Below are 16,614 nucleotides of genomic sequence, written 5' to 3'. Positions count from 1 at the left end.
ATGTTCACTGAAAATCAGAACTGTGATTAAACCATCAATACATTTAACAATCTTAGTCCATTAAAAATAAGATAGTTGATAAAGACAGAATATTTATCTTACTAAAAACCTGGATGAATAATGTATACAATCTACATCTTTTTGGAGGGGTGGGCATTGCACAGCATGTGGGATCTTAGTTCCCTGACCAGGGATTGAATACATGCCCCCTGCTTTGGGAGCCTGGAGTCTTAACCACAGGAAGTCTTAACCTTCAGGGAAGTCCAACCTACATCCTCTTCCATCTGTCAGAAATTACTATAAGAATATTTGTCAATGAGCAGCACTAGGAGGAATGGACGTTCCCAGACCAGGTGTACTATTTGGTTTTCCACATATCCTTTATACATTCTTTAAACATCTTTTATAGCTACATTGATTCTGACCAGCCATTCACCACATTGAGCACTTCACACGTGTGATGTCATCTCATCCATACAATGACCATGAGAGCTATGTATCTGTTTCCATTATAAACACAGGGAAACAGGCTCAGGAAGGTCAAGTAGCTTGTCAAGACCGTAGTTGATGCGGCCCTTCCATGACACCAAGGCAGGTGAGTCTGCCTTTGAGTCTGAGCTCCTAACTGCTAGACTGTACACTCACTTAGCACTTAAAATGTTCAACAATGTTTCAAGCATTCTGAAGAAGCAACAGGCATTGCAGGGTGCTTAGATATGATTTCAAAAGACCATTTCATTGTTTTGTTTTAGTCACTGGCAGAGAGCAAGTGGTCCTTCTTGTTCAGGAAGTCTAGATTTCTACTTCAACGCTTAAAGAAAAGATGCTGGGAAAATGAGGGAGGTTGGTGATTACACAACAAACATATATAAAAATGGCTCTTCCCATTTTTATCTTTTGGATATTTTCTGTGAGTTTTTGTGAATCTTTCATTTACGATATAGTGTGTACATATGATGAACACACCCAGGTCACAATTTAAGTTTTAAGAATTGTGTCCTTTTGAGTCTATCCATCGTTGATATCAACCATTTTTAGGAGTTTGACAGTTATCTTGGTTATTAATAAAGCTTAGGGCTTAGTCAATATATGAAGAAATAAGATTTATTCAAAATGTACAGAAGGTCTAAAGTAAATGTAAGGTGCAATACTGTATACTTTTGCCTTCCCCAGAGATTTTTTCCCTAGGAACCTGAATTAATAATAACATTTGGGACTTCCCTGGTGGTCCAGTGGTTAAGACACTGTGATTTCACTGCAGGGAGCACGGGTTCCATCCCTGGTCAGGAAACTATGCCACGAGGCCAAAAAAAAGTTTACGTACTATGGTAATCTATTATACACCTATTTGTTATCTGAATTGAGCTTTACAACTCTAGGTAGGCAGGGAGAATATCATGAGGAAATAGCCTTGAAGAAGTTACATTTTTGTGACCAAGAAGTGGTAGGACAGGTATAACCCTTCACTCTAATTAATCATAGGACTTGACTCAGTCTGATTAAATGATTCAGATATCAATTTTTCTAAGCTACGAGCATACTGGGCATACGGTTCTGCCTAGACAATTTTAATTATTGGATTGGCCAAAAAGTTCATTTGGGTTTTTTGTATCAGCTTATGGAAAAGCCCAAATGAACTTTTTGACCAAGTCAAATAGTATGCAGCTTTTTTTTCCCCCCTTGTGTATTACAGTTTGGAGTATCTGACAAAATATTGATAGACCTATGAAACACCGCTATTTCAGTTACACAGTGGTGATCAGGACTCCACTCCACACCGCTCCAAGAATAAAGCACATCGTCACCCTCCTCTTCAGATCAGAGATGGAAAAAAGGAAATTCTTCAATATCTTATGCTATTTAATGACTAATGCCTTCCAGTTTCCCAATGGGAATGAACCTTAATGAGTTTTCTTCAAAGTAAGGGACAAGAAGGCCTTTCTCAGAAATGGAATGGCTCTTTGCCCATCATAGTCTGCTAGGAGGATATTTTGTGAACGGACCTGGCTAGGTGGTTCACAAAAGTAGCACTACTGTTTGAATATCAGCACTTTGGTTCACTTGGTGAGCTGATTACGGCAAGAGTTGAGTCTTATCAAAGCTGTGGGTTCTTATCAAAGTGTGAGCCGGCTACCATGAAAACCACTTGCCTCTCTCCTCCAACACTGACACCACCATTTCTGAAGTCATCTCTCTCAGCCCTGTCTGTACACACACGGAGCTGCAGAACTAAGGCATACTTGGCAAAGGCATGAAGCTGCCATATGATCATTGGGTTAAAGACACAAAACCAAAGGGAAAAAGCCCTCTGAACTGCGTGTTCCTCCAAGGATGAGTCTTAGCTCATCTCCATGGACCTAGTCATCCTGGCTTCAGATCATCACTCATCATCAGTCATAGCTCTGGTGAAGCCTCTCAGGTTCAGACCTGAGGAACCTGGTTTACAGATTCAGCATTCTTCATATTTGGGGTCTAAGGATCTGCTGGAGTTCAAAAGCTATTATGAAGCAAGAGGACTCTATCCTGATGCTTAAACCTTTTCACATCTGGGGACTCTCCGGATCAAAGTTCACCAAATTCGTGATTTGGAAATTCCAACCTTACCCACATGGCATGAGTTTAGAGCAGGTAATTTACATGAAATGATTGCCAAGGTATTTCTCAATTAGTTAACACAAAACGGAGGGTGGGGGCGAGGGAGCCATAAATAATCTACAAGAGAAAAAAACAAAAACAAAAACCACACAGATAATCTAGGAACTTTTAAATAAGTTTCCCCCCCAACTTTGGTGGGTTTTGCTCACTGAGTAAGAAATTAGTAACTCTCTTGACTGACAACGCCTGTCTTTAATACGCCTCCCAGCCCACCCCCTCTGCCGCCAAGTACCCGGAACGCCATTAGGACGGCGTAAACAGAGACTGATTATGTGGGAACGGCCCTTGTTTTCCGCACGTGAAGGGCGACAAGTGTCCTTTAAAGGAGGACACAGAACAAAACGCCCAGACCTCCACAGGCAGGTTTCCAAAGTAGCTGCCCTGGGGGTTCTCCAAAAACATCTTTCCCAAACACATCCGCCCCTCACACCCGGTGCCCTTGGCTACCCTCGGCACGTCCCGGGCGTGCGGGAGCAGCGGGCTGCGGGGCAAACTTCACAAGCGGGCTTTGAAGCCAGCGACACGGGCGTGATGGTCCACAAAGTTCTCGCACGCCTGGAAAAGGGAGACCCAGGTTTTCTTTTGACGAAAACTCCGCCGCCCGCCTGGGAAGGCTGAGGGGTTTGGATCAGTTTCCCAAACCCCAAACTTTCCCGGGCGTGCACCCGCCCAGGAAGGCGCCCGCGCAGCCACGCGCCCCCGCGGGCAGGTGATGCCAGCCCGGGTGCAAGAGGTGCCGGCGCCGGGCGACAACGCTCGGAGGTCCCCTCTCCTCCCTACGCAGGGACCCATCAGTGTCTCCCCCACCCGACTCTGGACCCGGAGAGGAAAGAATTGCACCGACCGTGGAGCTCCGCGGGCTCAGACTGCTGCCCGGTCTGTGTGCGGCGCCCGGGCAAGTTGAAGCCGAGCCGGCGAAGGTGAATGGCGAATGTCCCGGGATCCGGCGCGGCGGCGGCCCGGGTGGCACCGTTGCCTCCGCTTCGGAAAACTTCCTGGGCACGGCTTCTCTGGGGAGGTCCTCCCCGAGCCGCCAGGCTTCAGCCACCGAGGGGGGATGGAGCTTCTCCACCTCTGGTCCGCAATCTCCAGACCAAAGGGCTGGCTGTGCGCGCGCGCGAGGGTTCTCAAGAAAAAGAAAACTCCGAAGGAACGCGCCTCGCGTCTGTGCTCCCCTTCTCCTCCCAAAGCTCCCAGATCTACTCCACTCTGGGGCGGCGAGAACGTCCCAGCCTTCCAGCCCTCCAGGGATGCAGCCACTATAAGGCACTAGGCGGCCTCCCCCTCCCAGGCCCTGAAGGGCAGGAGTCTTTTTAACTATTTCCTTCCTGAAATGAAAGTGGTGGTGGTGCGGGGGCGGTCGTTGAGGAGGAGGGTAGTTTAACAAACGAGACCCAGAGCTAAGGAAGGGCTTGCTGAGAAACCTTTCCCTCCCCAGTGGCAGGCAGATTTGATCTGCATGGAGCAGCTGCAGAGAGTCAGGGTCCGGAACCAGCGGTTTATGCTCTGCGTTCCCTGCCCCTTTGCTTGGCTTCTAAGCTCCCTCTTAAGTTTATAGCAAGTTCAAGTGCTGGGAAAGATTGAAGGCAAAAGGAGAAGGGGGCGGCAGAGGATGAGATGGTTAGGTTGCATCACCCATTCAGTGGACATGAATTTGAGCAAACTCCAAGAGATAGTGAAGGACAGGGAACCGTGGTGTGCTGCAGTCCACGGGTGGCAAAGAGTCCCGCAGAACTTCGCAACTGAACAGCAACAACAAGGAGCCCGTGTGCACAGCAGCTGACTGTTTCAAGGACGTTTTGCGTCTATGTTGTCCCTTGAAGGCTATATACTACTGGCTCAGGGTAAAATAGGAGCTCCTGAAGAGACTGTGGAAGGGTCCAGTGGGCGGCTCTGAGAAACCTATGATTCCTCAAGAAATCCAATCAGGGAGGGTGCAGATGCTGCCGAAGGTGGGTTTCAACGGTTTTATCTTAAATGGGAATATGGGAGAGGAGATGAGGCAGATGAGGAAAAGAAATCAAAACTCCTTAAAAAGGAAACCTTATACTCTCTTGATGGGCATGTAAATTGGTGCAGCCACTATGGAACACAGTAGGGAGATTTCTTGAAAAACTAAAAATAGAGCTACCATATGAGCCAGCAATTCCACTCCTAGGTATATCTCTGAAGAAAACTGAAAACACTAATTCAAAAAGATACATGTACCCCAGTGCGTTATTTATAATCACCAAAATTTGGAAGCACCCCAAGTATGCATCAATAGATGAATGGATAAAGAAGTTGTTGTTGTTCAGTCACTCAGTCATGTTTGACTCTTTGTGAGCCCATGGACTGCAGCACACTAGGATCCCCTGTCCTTTACCATCTCCCAGAGCTTGCTCAAACTCATGTCTATCGAGTCGGTGATGCCATCCAACCATCTTGTCCTCTGTCATCCCCTTCTCCTCCTGACTTCAATCTTTCCTGGCATCAGGCTCTTTTCTAATGAGTCAGCTCTTTGCATCAGGTGGCCAAAGTATTGGAGCTTCAGCTTCAGCATCAGTCCTTCTAATGAATATTCAGGACTGATTTCCTTTAGGATTGACTGGTTGGATCTCCTTGCAGACCAAGGGACTCTCAAGAGTCTTCTCCAACACCACAGTTCAAACGCATCAGTTCTTCGGCTCTCAGTCTTCTTTATGTTCCAACTCTCACATTCATACATGACTACTGGAAAAACCATACCTTTGACTAGATGGACCTTTGTTGGCAAAGTAATGTCTCTGCTTTTTAATAAAGTACATATATATATATTATGGAATACTACTAAGCCATAAAAAAACCCCAAATTTTGCCATTTGCAACATGGATGGATTCAAAGGATATTATGTTTAGTGAAATAAGGCAGAGAAAGACAAGTACTGTATGTGATCACTTACATGTGGGATCTAAAGAATAAAACAAACTAATAAATATAAGAAGGAAATGACAAGCCACTCCAGTAATCTTGCCTGGAAAATTCCATGGACAGAGGAGCCTGGTAGGCTATAATCCATGGTATCACAAAGAGCCAGACATGACTGAGTGACTAAACAACAATAAATATAACAAAAAGAAACCACACAGATATAGAAAATGAATTAGTGGTTACCAGTGGGGAGAGGGGAGAGATAAAACAGGAGTTGGGGATTAAGAAGGGTAAGTTGCTATGTATAAAATAATCTACAAAGATATGTAGCACAGGGAATATAGGTAATATAATAACTTTAAATGGAGTATAATCTGTAAAAATTGTGAATCACTGCGTTATATACTTGTAACTTACGTAATATTGTAAGTCAACTACACCTTGCTAAAAATCATGAGAGAATATTTAATAATCTGATTGTTTAATATCAAGTAAATTATCAAAATAAAACATTCTATGGAAAAAAATTAATCAAGGGCTCCTTAGGGAAGACCTCACCTGGGAATCCTTCAGTGCACTGTTGGTATAAGGCATGTTGTGGAAATGTGAGTTTGGAGCACAGGTAACATTATATTCCAGACTGTTCTGATTATCAGCGGCAGCTAAAGAAAAATCACCCTAAAATGGTAGTGGTTTAAAACAACATATCTTACTCATCAATCTGCAATTTGGGCAGGGTTTGGCTGGGACAGATCATCCTCTTTATTGGGGCTGGAGGCTCCACTTCCAAGATAGTTTGCTTTCTTGGTAATGAGTGTTGGGTTTTCTCCATGTGTGTCTCCCTACAAAGTGGTTTATGTTTCCTCACAGAGTGGTGGCTGGGTTCCAAGAAGGCGTGTCCCAAGAGACAGGAAATGGTAGCTGCCAGTTTCTTAAAATCTGGGCTTAGAAACTGATACAGCGTTACTCCTGCAGAATTCCTTTTCCTATTCCAGTTATTCCTATTAGTGAAGCAATCATGGATCCCAGATTCAAGGTAAGGGGTTATCGACTTCACCTTTCAAGGCAAGACGTGTCAAAGGATTCAAGGTTCATTTTGTAATACTATCGAAGAGATCCACAGAATACCACCATTGGAAAGGACCTTAATAGTCATCTAGTCCAATAGACTGGATATTAGCCTGTGCATTAATCTGTTCTATCTACAGCTTCCTCATGATGAAGAGTCAGTCAGTCCGAATACTTCATAGCTTTTATAAGTGCCTTTATTTGCATTATAAAAGGTGCCACTTCAGGCACATGGCTTAGCAAGCTGACAATATTTTCAGGGAAGAAAATGTCCTATACCAGGGTTCAAACCTTGGCGTGTGAAACATGTGTTGATTTTCAGCCTTTGTTTACCTTGTGACCAGATGCGCTTGGATGTCTGCACAACCTGCACGACTGAACATGTCAGTCTGTTCAGTCTCTAGTAGAGCACATCCGTCAGTCCCTCCCTTCTGGGACAGCTCATCCTGCTGTGGTACAGGTCTAATCATTCAAAGGTTTTTCTTTACACTCATTAGGATCAGTTCAGTTCAGTTCAGTCGCTCAGTCATGTCCGACTCTTTGCGACCCCATGAATCGCAGCACGCCAGGCCTCCCTGTCCATCACCAACTCCCGGAGTTCACTCAGACTCACGTCCATCGAGTCAGTGATGCCATCCAGCCATCTCATCCTCTGTCGTCCCCTTCTCCTCCTGCCCCCAATCCCTCCCAGCATCAGAGTCTTTTCCAATGAGTCAACTCTTCTCATGAGGTGGCCAAAGGACTGGAGTTTCAGCTTTAGCATCATTCCTTCCAAAGAAATCCCAGAGCTGATCTCCTTCAGAATGGACTGGTTGGATCTCCTTGCAGTCCAAGGGACTCTCAAGAGTCTTCTCCAGCACCACAGTTCAAAAGCATCAATTCTTGGATAGGTATTATCAAGAAGTAGAAAACAACAAGTGTTGGTAATAATGTGGAGAAATTGGAACCCGTGTGTGTTGCTGGTGGGAATGTAAATAGTGTAGTATTTGTGGAAAACAGTTTAGCAGTTCCTCAAAAAATTAAACATAAAATCACTGTAAGTCCATTTTGGGGTATATACCCAAAATAATTGAAAGCAGGAATTTGAACAGATATTCATACACTTATATTCATAGCAGCATAATTTACAATAGCCAAAAGATGGAAACGATTCACATGTCCATCTATGGATGAATGGACAAATAAAACGTAGTATGTACATGTAAATGAAATATTATTCAGGCTTATAAAGGAATACAATTCTGATACATGCTACAACATAGATGAAACTTGAAGACATTATGCTATGTGAAATAAGCCAAATGCAAAAGGAGAGGTATTGCACCTCATTTAGGTGGTAGTTCTACGAGGTAGTTGATATCATAGAGACAGAAAGTAGAATGGTGGTTAAGAGGGGCTCTGGGAAGGAGGATTTGTTGTTTAATGGGCTTCAGAGTTTCAGTATAGAATGATGAACATGTTCTGGAGGTGGATAGTGGTAATGGTTGTACTTAATGCCACAACCAGACACTTAAAAATGGTTAAAATGATAAATTGATTTTACGTATATTTTACCACAACAAAAAATTTCTTCCTGACATTAAGATGGAATCTTCCCACCTATAATATTATCTTTTGACCTGCTCTATAAGTTCATTAAAGAGCTTTCTGTCTCTCCGAGAAAGATCTTCAGATACAAACAGATATGTTTATGTGCATCGCCAGCATAGATCTGCCTTTGTAAGACATTGGAGTTGCCTCATTCTAGGTGAGAACAATCCAAACCTTCCTTAGCTTTTGGAGATTTACTTTCTCATCCTTTCTGCTTTACTTTGGGGAAAATGACTTCAGCGGATTTTAAACCAGCTATTTAAATTACCTACCCTCTCCCCATAGCCAAGACTTTAAATACTTGCCCCACTTCTGTATTCTCTGCTTTATACTTTTAACAAACATATAATTTATATTTTCAACCAAGTTTTTCAACTCAGCTCCCATAGGTTGTTTATTTTTCCTGGAAGGTGGATTGGATGCAATATGTGGATCTTCTAGGTTGCAGGAAGTCTTTTCAGGTGCACTAGACTTCTGGTTCAAGCTGCTCATTAAGTGGAGAATTACTGTAATGGCAGTTACAATGGTTTTTCTCAGTGTCATATTATCATTGATCTCCTGAAGAATAATTGCAGAAGATTAAGACATACTCAAGATAGCACTTAAAAAGCAACTTTTCTTGTGTCCTTGGGGTAAATGTTCTTATGAATTTAAGTTCCTTGATTCAAATGTGCAGACCCATTTCACAATTGCTAATTCCTTAGCTCCTGAAATCTGAACTGCAATAAAGGGTCTGAATCTCGCAGTGTGAACCACAGAGATAAAGGCTGGACAGCTGGTGGTGAGAAGAGAGACTGAGAGATTGGGGAAGTGCACACCAGATCCTGAACCTGTTAGAGCAGCACTAGGCATTATCAGAGCTGAGACTTGCTGTTGCCAATGAGTATCACTGGTCTGGAGGTGAAAAAGCAAGCCCTGGGAGTTGAAGGTCCATTTTTAATCTAAATTCACAAAAGGAAGTATTCTAAACTGTTGCTTTTCAAATAAATAAATGACTGATTATTTAATTTGGCTGCACTGGGTCTGAGCTGCAGCTCGTGGGCTCTCTAGTTGTAGCATGTGGGGGCTCAGGAGTTGCAACGCTCAGGCTTAGTTGCCCTGCAGTATGTGGGATCTTAGTTCCCGACTAGGGATTGTCCCCTGCTTTGGAGGGCGGATTCGTGACCATTAAATTGCCAGGAAAGTCCCTCTAAAGTGTTTTCTGACTGCAACAGTGTTTTGCACCTGGTGGTCAAGACTGCAGGATATCTCATCAAAATATACTGAAGGTAGAATGTAGCCCCGGAGAAGGCAATGGCACCCCACTCCAGTACTCTTGCCTGGAAAATCCCACGGACGGAGGAGCCTGGTGGGCTGCAGTCCAAGGGGTCTCGAAGAGTTGGACACGACTGAGCGACTTCACTTTCACTTTTCACTTTCATGCACTGGAGAAGGAAATGGCAACCCACTCCAGTGTTCTTGCCTGGAGAATCCCAGGGACGGGGGAGTCTGGTGGGCTGCCGTCTATGGGGTCACACAGAGTCGGACATGACTGAAGCGACTTAGCAGCAGCAGCAGCAGAATGTAGCCCAGGTGTTTTGTAAACTGCTGATCACCTCACTGGAGGACTGAAAAATCAAGCATCACTCATGATTGGCTGAGCAGATATTAGGTGTCCTCTTATGACATATTCCATCTGGCCCAAAATGTTTAACCTGAATCAAAACTTTAGCTATTCTTGTTTCCAGGAAAGATGGAAGATGAACACACAAGATAAACAAATACCATGGAGAAGCAGATAGATAAATCCAGAAACTATGACATTTTACAGGACAACTAACCCTGTCTCTTCAATGAATTAATCAATTAAAAAAGGAATTTTTTTTTTCTAGATTAGAAACATAAAGGAGTTACATTGTCCTGGATTGGATCCTGGTTTTCATAAACCAGTTATAGAGGACATTTTTTTGAGAACTAGGAAAATTTAGATTTGGACTAGGCATTAGATTCTTTACTATCTGAGCTAACAGGGAAGAGCTGAAGCTCCAATACTTTGGCCATCTGATGTGAAGAGCCTACTCATGGGAAAAGACCCTGCTGCTGGGAAAGATTGAGGGTAGGAGGAGAAGAGGGTGACAGAGGATGAGATGGTTGGATGGCATCACTGACTCAATGGGGATGAACTTGGGCAAACTCTGGGAGATGGTGAAGGACAGGGAGGTCTGGCATGCTGCAATCCATGGGATCTGCAAAGAGTCGGATATGACTTAGCATCTGAACAACAACCACGAGATATTAGATGTTATTAAGAAATTATTAATTTATTCAGTGATATTATTTGAGAGGCATATAGAAGAATTGTCTCATCTTTTCAAGATTCTCTTAGGAGAGATAGAATTTACTTTTAACTACCAAAGAAGAAATGAAAAAGATAAGAGTTAAGAAAAAAAAAAAGAAGAAAGTATTAATACCTGAAGTCTTGGCAAGTAATGGGAGTAATGGCAATAAATGGTAGCTTTTTTCACTTTCATGGGTTCCTTCCTGGTTTGTCTGTGTGCTGTTTGTCTGGTAGAGCAGAATAAGCAGCATCATGTGATGACCTGGGTGACTTCAGAATGTGTTACAGTAGAGGGACTAAGGTCAGGGAGACCAGTGGCATCTGAGGAGCCGCAAGGTAAAAGCTGGCAGGGGCTCTGCTGCCTTGAGTTAATCAGGAGGAGAATAGTTATCCACAGCAGAGATGATGTCAACACTGCAGCAGGAATCCTTAACAAGATGCAAGTGGCCTGGGACTTCCCTGGTGGTCCGTGGTTAGGCCTCTGTGCTTCCACGGCAGAGAGTAAGGGTTCAATCCCTGGTTGGGGGACTTAGATCCCACATGCTGTGTGGTGTGGCCAAAAGAAATTAAAAATAAACAAGATGGAGGGGGCCTAAGTGTTCCAGAGTTTGTTAGTGGGGACAGGCCAAGATGGGTCCTCCCATGACATCACTGTGTCTCTGGCTCTTGAATGATCCTTAGGCTGAAATGGGCTTGAGAATTGTGAGTTGCACTTGTAATCAAAGAAGACAAACAAAAAGCCTGACTGTGAATTAAGGAGACTTAGTGAAAGGAGGTGGGTTGGGCTGCACCCCACAGACCTGCAGGCCCTGTATTGCCCAGCCTTAAGACTGAAGAAAGAGCCTAGAGTCAGCGACAGACACATAGGGGCTTTATTAGATGGGAGATCTTACAGGTCTGAAGCCAAAGTGTCCTGAAGTGACAGCCCACTGTGGAGAGCAGACAGCCGGCAGGACACAGCAGCAGTCTTCACTCCTGAGGCAAATAGGAAGACTAATAAGGGGAATTGACTCATCAGTTACCAAGGAAACCAGCAGAGGTTTACAGCCCTCTTAGCCCCTTGATCTAAGTACCTTTAAGGGGCAGAGGTCTTCCATTTGATAAATTATTGTGGGGGAACCATTCTGATCTAAAGATTAGAAAAATCACCAACTAAGGCAGGGGGCAAATATGTAGGTATTTGCTGATTGGGCTCTCTGATTAAGTGAGAAGGTCACTTATGTGAGTAGGTTGTGGACAAGCAGGGAATGTGCAGGGAGCAAGAGGACAACCATCTTGAATGCTCTGGCCATACAAGGCAATAGCAGGTCTCATATGTAGTAACTTCATATCAGGAGAGGGAAAGACAATTAGGTTTTAATTGTTATTTAGATATATCAGGCGGAGAAGGCGATGGCACCCCACTCCAGTACTCTTGCCTGGAAAATCCCATGGATGGAGAGGCTGGTGGGCTACAGTCCATGGGGTCGCACAATAAGTCAGACACGACTGAGCGACTTCACTTTCACTTTTCACCTTCATGCATTGGAGAAGGAAATGGCAACCCACTCCAGTGTTCTTGCCTAGAGAATCCCAGGGACGGCAAAGCCTGGTGGGCTGCCGTCTATGGGGTCCCACAGAGTCGGACATGACTGAAGCAACTTAGCAGCAGCAGCAGCATATATAACAGGGAAACAAGGTAGACTTTGACATTGACAGAAAAGATTGGTTGGTGTCCTGACTAGTTAGTGCCTTGTGGATGCTGATATTGTCAGCTGGGGCTGCCACAATGAAATACACAAACCGGATGGCTAAAACAACAGAAATTTTGTTGTTTTGGAGGCCTGAAATTCCAAAATCAGGGACTATTAAGGTCAGGGTGTGGTAAGAGTCCTCTCTTCCTGGCTTACAGATTACTACCTTCTTGCTCTGTCCTCACATGGCAGAGAGAAAGAATGAGATGATAGATGATGGATAAATAGAGTACTCTGGTATCTTCTTATGAGGGCACTAATCCCATAGAAAAGCTATGACCATCCTAGACAGCATATTAAAAAGCAGAGACATTACTCTGCCAACAAAGGTCCGTCTAGTCAAGGCTATGGTTTTTCCAGTAGTCATGTTTGGATGTGAGAGTTGGACTATAAAGAAAGCTGAACACTGAAGAGTTGATGCTTTTGAACTGTGGTGTTGGAGAAGACTCTCGAGAGTCCCTTGGACAGCAAGGAGATCCAACCAGTCCATCCTAAAGGAAATCAGTCCTGAATATTCACTGGAAGGATTGATGCTGAAGCTGAAACTCCAATACTTTGGTCACCTGATGTGAAGAACTGACTCATTGGAAAAGACCCTGATGCTGGGAAAGATTGAAGGCAGGAGGAGAAGGGGACGACAGAGGATGAGATGGTTGGATGGCATCACCGACTCGATGGACATGAGTTTGAGTAAGCTCCGGGAATTGGTGATGGACAGGGAGGCCTGGTGTGCTGCAGTTCATGGGGTCGCAAAGAATCGGACACGACTGAGTGACTGAACTGAACTGAATCCCGTCCTCAGGGCTCAACTCTTATGACCTCATCTAATCTGAATTACCTCCCAAAGCCCCATCTCCAAACACTGTCACACTGGAGGCTAAGTCTTTAACATATGAATGGAGGGGAGGATACAGACATTTAGTTCATGTCACTCCACACCAAAATTCATGTCCTCACATGCAAAATACATCCATTGGTCTTCCCTGGTGTCCCAGTGGTTAGGACTCTGCGTGCTCACTGCCAAGGGCCCAGGTTCGGTCCCTGGTTGGGAAATTAAGATCCCACAAGCCACACAGTATGGCCAATGAATAAATAGACAAATTAATAAAAACTCCCAAAATACATTCATTCTAGTCCAACAGCTCCCAAATCTTAACTCATTCCAGCATCAATTCTTAAGTCTAAGGTCCAAAAGTTTCACTTAAACATTATCTAAATAAGATACAAGTAGACTCAAGGTGTGATTCACCCTGAGACAAAATTTCTCTCCTGCTGTGAACCTGTGAAACCAGTCAAGCTATATGCTTACAAAAACAATGGTGGGATAGTTGTAGGATAGACAGTTTCCTCATATGTAACGGGAAGTTGTAAAATCATATTAACTTTAGGCTTTTTGATGCTTTATAATTCTACAATTCCTTTTGCATGGAGCTTATTGTATAAGCTCCTTGGCTTTAGGATCAAAATGGATATTTTGAATATAAAAAGAGATATTCAGGAGATGGACCTTGTGTTTAGGAAAAAGATGTCCTTATTTATCATTGATCAGGATATGTTTTTGAAATAAAAGTTTTAGGAAGATTAATTTGGCAAATGTGTTTTACATGTCTTAATAGTAACTAGGGGCAAGAAGGCAATGGCACCCCACTCCAGTACTCTTGCCTGGAAAATCCCATGGACAGAGGAGCCTGATAGGCTGCAATCCATGGGGTCGCACAGAATCGGACATGACTGAAGTGACTTAGCATAGCATAGCATAGCATAGGGGCAAGAAGACAGGTTAGGTTGGTGTACCTTAGTGTGAAGCATGGAGGTAGAGAATAAAGTGGTAATGGACACTGCTTTGGTGGTTTGGAGGTAATGTTTAAGGCAAAAGTCCTGGAGACATTTAAAATGAAGAAGACTGGTGTAGCAGCTAGCTTATGCTGCTTATGCTGTATAAACAAATCCTTCCCCCTCCCCTCACCAAAGACATATTGGCTGAAAGCAACAATGGTTTCCTAGCTCAAGATTTTGTACATCAGAAATGTGGGCTCGGTCATCTGGGTGGTTCCTTTTGTTGGTCTTGCCTAGGCTCCTTCATGCAGTGGAGTGTGCTCACATATCTGCCGTCAGCTAGCATTAGATGGCCTTGCTCACATATTTGACTCTTGGCTGGAGTAAGGGGTTAGTTACTAGGGTCATGTGTCTTTCATCATCCAGCAGGCTTTCCTGGCCCATTCATCTAGTGGTATCAGGGTTCCCAGGGCAGTGAGGAAGGGTAAGCCCCAATGAACAAGTACTTTTCAAGAACTTCATGTTTGTTATTAATCTATTGGCCAAAGCAAGTGACACAAGCCCCAGAGTCAGTATTGAAGAAGACTACACAATGACATGGAAAAAGAGAAAGGAAATTACACTAGTCATTTGTGCAAACCAGCTAATGCAACCCAGAATTTTTTTTTTTTTTTTTGATGAAGGAGTGCAGATAGGATCTATAGGATGAAGTGAGAAAAGTCTAAAAAAATGACCCTAAAATTTCCTGGAGGGACTTCAGAACTGTTCATCAATATTTATTGAGCAAAAACTGTATTAGGTTCAGCTAGGAACAGAGATTTGAAAAAGTAACAACAAATAAGATAGGACCCTATCCTAAAGAAGTCTTGAGTCTCCTGGGGAAAAGTTATGCAATCAGCTTAAAAACAATCCAGTAAGTGTTAGGATTAGACCTATCTGGGTCTTAGATATCCTTAGATAAGGGGCTGGGAAACATTCTCTGTAAAGTGATGTCTAGTAAATAGTTTTGTCTCTGTGAACCCAACAGCCTCTATCACAACCACTGAACTCTGCTGTGATCACTTGAAAGGAGCCCTAGAATACATGTAAGCAAAGTGACCAGGTGAAAAAGACGGACAGTGAATCCATTAGGGTGCCTGGAAAGGGAAGCCAGGTTTGATGGGGCAAGTGGAGTTTATGTGGGAAGAATAGAAATTCAGTTTTTAAACAGCTTGAATCTAAGGGCATATGGGAGCTTCAGGCTTGAAATAAAACTATAGTAATCAGTAACTGAAGCCAAAAGTTGGATGCATTTCACTTGGAGAATGTGTAAAAGAAAAGGGCAAAGAAACAAGGATGAGCTTCGTACCAAACATTCAGTAAGAAGCTTGTCAAACGGAGAGAATACCCGAGAAAGAACCAGAGAAGGGCAGTGTTGGTGGCACAGAGAAAGAAGAGAGTTTCAGGAATGAATGAGTGGTCAAGAGAGGTCAAAGGGAATGAAGAGTAGAGACGGGTCACGGAGATGGGCAATAAGGGGGATATTGTTCTAAGGCTGCCATGTCGAGCCTTTAGGGAAATTTTTCTGCTTTACACACATTCAAAATAGCTTAGTAATTAGAAACAGTGCAGAAAGACATGCGAAAACATTGCTAAGCAGCGAGTATAAGTCTTTTTGTTAAGTTTATTTTTGTAATAGGTGGAGGAAAAATCAACACCATCTACAATTAGCGTGTGCTACATTAAGCTTTTTTTCAAGACTGGTAACTTTTGGAAAATAATTTTCTTGGGAAATAGTTCCATTTCTACTTTTATATGGAGGGGAACAAGTGACAAGGAAGTCTGCATGTAAAGCAAAGCTTGAAGCAAAGCCTTTTCATAATTTCTAATTTACATTTTTAAAAAGTGAAGATGTTTTCCGTGGCTTTATCTGAATGCTGAGTTAAAGCAACCTAAATGTCCATCGACAGATGAATGGATGAAGAAGATGCGGTGTGTATTTATATGTATTATATATGTATGACACACACACACACAAAATGGAATATTAGCCATTAAAACAAATGAAACAGTGCCGTTTGCAGCAACACGGATGAACCTAAAGATTATTATAGCAAGTGAAGTATGGCAGAGAAAGCGTGTTTGTGGAATCTAGAAAAAAAAAAAAGGATACACATGAACTTATCTACACAACAGAACACAGACTAAGAAAACAAATTCATGGTTACCAAAGGGGAGAGGTTGTGGGGAGGGATAAATCAGGAGTTTGGCATGAACATGTACACACTATTATATATAAAATAGATCATCACAAGGCCCTCTTGTGTAGCACAGGGAATCCTACTGAATATTCTATAATAACCTAAGTGGGAAAAGAATTTAAAAAAGAATAGATATATGTATTTGTTTAACAATCACTTTACTGTACACCTGAAACTAACACAACATAGTAAATCAATTATGTTGTTGTTGGATAGTTGCTAAGTAGTGTCGGATTCTTTTGCGACCCCATGGACTGTAGCCTGTCAGGCTCCTCTGTCCATGGGATTTCCCAGGCAAGAATACTGGAGTGGGTTGCCATTTCCTCCTCCAGGGGATCTTCCTGA

At 43.2% G+C, this 16,614-nt stretch overlaps 1 protein-coding gene across 1 annotated transcript in view; it reads right to left on the bottom strand.

Moving 5' to 3' along the window:
- Positions 1 to 4,197, bottom strand: part of EDNRA (endothelin receptor type A) — a 72,937-nt gene extending 68,740 nt beyond the window's left edge. Inside the window, exon 1 of the mRNA XM_005909847.2 lies at positions 3,500 to 4,197. The gene's annotated coding sequence lies outside the window, so the exon portion shown is untranslated. The remainder of the gene's footprint in view (positions 1 to 3,499) is intronic.
- Positions 4,198 to 16,614: the final 12,417 nt, after the last annotated feature.

This window comes from Bos mutus, chromosome 17, assembly GCF_027580195.1.
Source record: "Bos mutus isolate GX-2022 chromosome 17, NWIPB_WYAK_1.1, whole genome shotgun sequence".
In the NCBI taxonomy this organism is placed as follows: domain Eukaryota; kingdom Metazoa; phylum Chordata; class Mammalia; order Artiodactyla; family Bovidae; genus Bos; species Bos mutus.
This window is presented reverse-complemented; position numbering and strand designations above follow the sequence as displayed.